Source organism: Microtus ochrogaster, chromosome 4, assembly GCF_000317375.1.
Source record: "Microtus ochrogaster isolate Prairie Vole_2 chromosome 4, MicOch1.0, whole genome shotgun sequence".
In the NCBI taxonomy this organism is placed as follows: Eukaryota; Metazoa; Chordata; class Mammalia; order Rodentia; family Cricetidae; genus Microtus; species Microtus ochrogaster.
Genome location: NC_022011.1, coordinates 69,636,088 through 69,643,192, shown reverse-complemented (window position 1 = coordinate 69,643,192; position 7,105 = coordinate 69,636,088).

Below are 7,105 nucleotides of genomic sequence, written 5' to 3'. Positions count from 1 at the left end.
CAATGAGGGTTGCTGAGAAGCCAAGGACAATGGCACTGGGTTTTGATCCTACTTCTTGTTCTGGCTTTGTGGGGGCCTAGCCAGTTTGGATGTTCACTTAGTTTTTAAATACAGAATAGCACAGAAAGTAGAGTAGTTGCTGCCAGGACCTGGTGGGAAGAGGCAGAGGAGTTTCCGTTTAATGGATATAGAGTGTAAGTTTTGCAAGATAGAGACTGAAGAAATCTAGTGGTGTTGACTTAATAATACAATGTGTTTTAGTTTAAAACATATTTATTTTTATTTTTATTACGGTTCTGTGGTGGGGGTGAGGAATGGGGATTATGTGCACATGAAAATCCAAGTTAGGTCTTCTAAAAGCATAGCAAACATTTGTAACTCTTGAGCCTGCACATATATAAATGGTTTACATAATTCATTGTATTGTATGTGCATTTTGCCACAGTAAATTAAATAAATGGGTATATCCTGTCTCTCTTTTACTCTTCCTCTTTCCTTTTCTCCCTCCCTCACCCCCCTCTCCTGTGTGTGTGTGTGTGTGTGTGTGTGTGTGTGTGTGTGTGTACATTTACCATGGTGTATTTGTGGAGGTCAGAGGGCAACTTGTACGACTTGGTTCTCTCCTTCTACCATGTGGGTCCTAGAGATCAAACTCAAGTCATCAAGTTTGGCAACAGACGCCATTTTTCAGTAAGCTGTCTTGATCCCTCTCCTCCAGCAATAAATAATTTTAGGCATGAAAATCTCCATCAGTTTAAATAAAATAAAATGAGAGAGAAGGAATAATAGGGAAGTAGAACTAACAAAAGATGGCAAAGAATATATGTAAGTGTCACAGCTCTGGAGGGACAGGTACCTTGACTGTCTGAAGTCAGGCTGTACCTGTAGCTGTGAAGGGAAGGTGTCCTGGATACCTACAGCTCCGAAGAAAAAGTACCCTAACTGTCAGACGTAAGACTTTACGACAATTGTTAGAGCTGCGAAGGAAGGAATCGTGGATACCTGCAACTGTGAGGAGAAAGGTATCCTGACTTGTCAGGAAGTCAAACTCTACCTGAAGCTGGGTTCCAATGAGGGATGGTCACACAGGATTTGGTATCCTGCTCGTCTCCAAGAGACAGTCAGTACAGCTTAGCTTGGCTTGGCTACCCTAAGAGAGCTTCCCAGCAGAGGTGTCTGTTTCTTCTCAACTCTGGCCAAGGTTGTAACTTCTCTGATTCTCTAGGCTAAGGGGGAAACCTCTATATACCTCTATATGTGGTAGTCTGCTCCCGCTCCCGCGAAAAGTTGTTACTTCTCTGCTTCCCTAAGGGATTTTTTTTTTTCCAGCAGAGGTGTTCATTGTTTCTTGGCTCTGCTCATCCACCAGGGAGTTTTCCACATGAGATTCTGATCCCCTCCAAGGAAAGAAGGTCTTTACCCAAAACTCTTTAAAGATACTTACTTGAGCGGGAGGAATCCAGGGGAGTAACTGTCTCTACCAGGGTGGAAACGGGCAGATGTCAACTAGACCGGCACAGGGCCTATATCGGGCTTCTTAGAGGCAGAGTTTTTTCCAGGGTGAAGATTTTCAGGGAGGGAATTGGTCAAATTTCAATCCCCTGATCTTACAAAGCTCAGAGATTGGCTAGATTTCATATTCAGGGATTGGTCGGCTTCATGCTCAAGGATTGGTTGGTGTTGGTGCTCAGTTGATGGGTGCAGAATATGTTTCTTTGACTCTGGTTTCAGGGCCAAAGTGTGTTTCTTTACTGTCCCTTTTAAACCATTTGGCTCTAGTTTCAGAGCCAGGGTATTTTTTGTTTTGCTTTTTTTTTTTCACTGCCTCTGGTTACAGGGACAAAGTGTGTTTCTTTGGCTCTGGTTTCAGGGTCAGGGAGTGTTTCTTTGGCTGGCCCTTTTACCCTATAATATATTTAAACCAAGCGTATCAGTTGTTGCATTACACATAATCTAATATACAATTAAATATTTAAGAACTAAAAATTTCAGCAATATGCTATTTATAAAAACATGTCATGTGATGCTATCATTTAAGTCTCAAATATCTCAACGGAATGACTGATGATATATATTTTGGAGTACAGTGCAGTTAAGTAAGAAATCAGTTATTTATAAGTATTCATGTTTTTTTTTATTTTTTTGTATATTTGGAAAAAGAACAGGAAATCCTGAGACTGGAGAAATGGCTCATAGATGAAAACTGTTTTTATGTTCTTCCAGAAGATAGGAACTGAGTTTCCATGGTTAACATTGGGCAGTTTACAACCCCTTGTAACCCCAGATCCAAGGCATCCAGCACCATCTTGTGGTCTCCCTATCACAGACACTACATTCTTGCAGTCACACATCTACACGTAACTACAAATAAATCTACAAAAATCAAACTTCCAGATAACTCATGTGTACAAAAAAATACAATGATGCTGGGTGGGGGTGTACACCTTTAATTTCAACATTTGGGAGTCAGAGGTGGATCTATGTGAGTTCAAGCTCAGCCTGATCTACAAGAGCTAGTTCTAGGACAGGCACCAACCAAAGCTATACAGAAAATCCCTGTCTTGAAAAAACAAAAAACAAACAAAAAAAAGGTACAATGAGAATTGTAGCATTCCTGCATAAAACATGATGACAATATCACATTTCAAAACCTGTTAGTGTCCTCAGAAATCATGATTACAAATAAGTATAGAGTATGAAATAGACACCCCCCCCAAATCTCTGAAAATCAAAAAGGTGTATGCTCAGGTCAAGATTTTAAGGTGGCAATGTAACCAGAGTGAAATATAGGGTGATAAATGGCAGAAGAAATGTGAAAGGAAACACCCAGTCGAGACTGGCAAAGCACAAAACCTAATGGTCAAAGAAAGACACTGGAAAGACTTCAGAAAGCAAATCAGGAGAGAGATTAATTGCAAAGACTGCGGTAGAGATAACTAGTATCATGGTATGGCTAAACATTATGGTTACAGGCTGTTCTGAAATTTAAAAAAATAAATTATTGTGAACAACTACAAAAAGTAAGTTTGAACATGTAAATGTTAAGGTTACTAAGTTCCTAAAATCTCAAAACCTACCTAGTGTGTTACAAGGGGAAGCAAGAAACATGACTAGAAAGAAGAAAATGACATCGTTAGATGATATAATCTCATAGGACCACTCTCAATGACAGTGACATTTGTCACTAACCAAACATTTTGCCCATCACATGCTGTTTAGCAAACTGAATATACCATTGTACAGAAAGGATACCATGTCAAAGACTATCAGAATTTTTTCTTGGAATGTAAATTGGTTTATTATATTTTTAAAAGTCGGTGGACTTTACAAACTAGCAATGGAAAAATAATGAGGCCATCCCAACACACATAAGAAAAAGCTCGTGCTAGAATTAAATTCCTATTCATAAGCCAAGCTCTTTATCAAACTCTGAATACAGGCAACTCTTAATTTGATAAAGGACAGCCACAAATTACTCATAAACATCACACTTTGTGGGGAAAGCTAACGTTCTTTGGCTTTGGGGAACGGTATAGTATTGCTGAGAGCTATTGCTCCTTTTCAAAAACGGTCTCGAAGAGACAGGTAATGCATTAAGCCAAGGAAAAGCATCAAGAATTGAGGAGGACATGTGACAGTCACAGTATTCCAAAAGAGGGGATTGCATGCACATGACTCCTTGGCTTATATGATCTTTCTTCCCTCTCTTTGACTAGACTCCTGGAGCCTGGTTCAGTGCTTAGCTGTGGATCTCTGCATCTGCTTCCATCAGCTACTGGATGAAGGCTCTGTGATGACAATTAGGGTGATCATCAATCTGATTACAGGGGAAAGTAAGTTCAGGTGCCCTCTCCACTATTGTAGGAGCCTTAGCCAGGGTCATCCTTGTGGCTTCCTGGGAGTTTCCCAAACACAAGATTTCTTTCTAACCCCATAATGACTGCCTCCATCAAGATATCTTTTTTCCTTGGTCGCTCTCTCTGTCCTTCCCCAAATTCAAGCATCCCATTCCTTTACGTTTTCCTCCCGGCTCCTCATAAGCCTCTTTCTCCCTCCCAATTTACCCAGGAGATCTTAGAAGTGAATTTTGTTTGTCACTCTCAGTAGTTAACAGAATTCTATTTTGTTTCCTCTGAGAGCTCTCTCCTTAAGTGTATGCAGCTTCTTGCAAGCAGCCTCTCTTTCCAGATCCTCCTGTGGTGAACCCAAATGTTATTTATCAGGCAGGCATCATTCAGCCCACTAATGCACTTCGTTGCCAATCTCGCTCTCATGCTAAGCCCCAGCCCCCTCTACTTAAGCACACACGCACTTTAGACTCAATTTGCGTCATGGAGATCTGTAGGCAGAGGTAGGTGGTACCCCACAGATGCAAACTTTTTATTTTTATTTTTGATGTTTTTCTTTGTCATTTGGACATGACAGTAGAGAAACAATCATCCGCTAGTTAGAAAGGGTTCAAGCTGAGAGTTGCCTGTTCTGGCTACCCACATCAACAATTTTTGTCTGATCTTGGGAAAAAATAAAAGCCTAGGAATGTCCCACTCTACCACCTCTATCACCAATATCTGCTCTTCCTTTTGCAATTCCAGCCTTTTTAATTTCTTACACATCCATACCAGCCCAAAGGAGCAACAAAGCAAGATATGTGGGAATAGACTTGGTCTGAGGTCATCTGTCTATTACACTCCTATTAGCTAAAAATGTGATTGATGTTATTTTATTTATTTATTTATTAAAGATTCCTGTCTCTTCCCCACCACCGCCTCCCATGTCCCTCCCCCTCCCCCAATCAACTCCCCCTCTCTCATCAGCCCTAAGAGCAGACGGGGTTCCCTACCCTGTGGGGAGTCCAAGGATCTCCCACCTCCTTCCAGGTCTAGTAAGGTGAATATCCAAACAGCCTAGGCTCCCACAAAGCCAGTACGTGCAGTAGGATCAAAACCCAGTGCCATTGTTCTTGACTTCTCAGCAGTCCTCATTGTCCGCTATGTTCAGTGAAGAAGTTCAAATGGCCAAAAGACACTTAAGGTCATACTCAACTTCTTTAGCGATCAGGGAAATGCAAATCAAGACAACTTTAAGATACCATCTTACACCTGTCAGAATGGCTAAAATCAAAAACACCAATGATAGCCTTTGCTGGAGAGGTTGTGGAGAAAGGGGTACACTCATCCATTGCTGGTGGGAATGCGAACTTGTGCAACCACTTTGGAAAGCAGTGTGGCGGTTTCTCAGGAAATTCGGGATCAACCTTCCCCTGGACCCAGCAACACCACTCTTGGGAATATACCCAAGAGATGCCCTATCATACAACAAAAGTATATGCTCAACTATGTTCATAGCAGCATTGCTCAACTATGTTCATAGCAGCATTGTTTGTAATAGCAAGAACCTGGAAACAACCTAGATGCCCTTCAATGGAAGAATGGATGAAGAAAGTATGGAATATATACATATTAGAATACTACTCAGCAGTAAAACACAATGACTTCTTGAATTTTGCATGCAAATGGATGGAAATAGAAAACACTATCCTGAGTGTGATTGATGTTATTATTCTTCAACTTTGAAATGTTTTAAAAGCAATTTCCAGGACTCAGCAGACATAAGCATGTTTCAACTGCCAAACAATCTGCTGCAGGTTCAGTAGACATGAGAACATGAGAAGAGAAAATGAGATGTCAATAATAATAATAATAATAATAATAATAATAATAATAATAATAATAATAATTTCTTAGAAATACCAAGCAAAAGCCCACTTTGTGCTGCTGTACTGATGAGCAGGACTTTTCCTGGATGGATCTTCAAAGAATGTCGTGGTTAGATACCTCCTCAGCTAGACAAACACAAAACCCCTCAAATATGCCACTATTTTATTCCTTAAGAATTTCCCCAAATTATTGGATCACTAAATAATTCCAAGAGTGCTTAGTGATCGTCTTTGTGGTAGTATTTTTTAAAGGCATTTCATACTAGTTCAAACAAAACATTTTTAAAAGATGTGACTTGCTATTTGTAAGCAGATCAGTTCAGGAATCAAAACTGTGACATCTGAGGATGATCTAAACTTGGCAGAATTGTGTCTGGGAAAGGAACTGTGGATTTTGGAAATTTTGGAAGGCATGTGGTTTGTGAAGAAAGATTTTTACCATGTGGTTCAGTCACTTGAGTTAAAATCCTCCCACCTCTTGTAAACAATGTACATTTGGTCTCTACCTGTTTTCGGGGTAAATGTTCTTCTAGCCCCAGCCGTGCTGTTCTAGCTTTTGTTCAAAATGGCAAATTTAGATGGTCTTTTCATGTATTCAGCAGACTCATTCTTATTAAATCAAGAGGGCTATGTTCAAGACGGAGGAAAAATTCACAGTTAGCAATCAAGTGCAGTGTTCCAATTGACCCTGGTGAAGCACTGGGTAGGTGAGGGTGGCTTCTTCTCTTGGATCCTGACCTTTCAGCTGTGATAGGCCAGCACCACCAGAGCGTTGCCAAGATGGGGGCCTCCTTAATGTCTGGTTTTAGAATGCCAAGTTAAGACTTAAGTATCTGTTTGCTAACCCAGTCTATCTCCTGACGCACTGTGGCTTTCTTACACTTCTTTCTTTTTACTGCTCCATCCTTACAACTATATCAAGCACAGAATATTGATAGTTACAGAATGTGCCAGAACGCGACAGCACATGATTTGAGACACTATTTTAAGCATGAACCTGTTTATGTAGCACGATCCATCATGAATTATTCCTCAAGACATAAATTATAGAATCATCAGTGATCCACTCTGAATTCACGCAAGTTTGGAATTCATAAAGTTTGTAGGCAAATGGTTTCTGTGAGTTGCCAAATACACATGCTTTTGCTTGGGGGTTAGGTTTAGACAGGTGGTAGACTCTGCTTGGAGCCTGCCCACAATCCGTGACAGTACACTGAAATCTGCCTGGCCTTTCTTTTTTAACTTTTAGACCCAGGAAAAATACCTCAGTGTAGCTATTTATATTCAAGACCTCCCCACAGAGGATAGCCATCTTGGGATATAATTCATGGAATTTCATCAAGCTCAGCTCTTGTGAGTGATGGTCACTTGTCTAAGAAAAATTCCTGT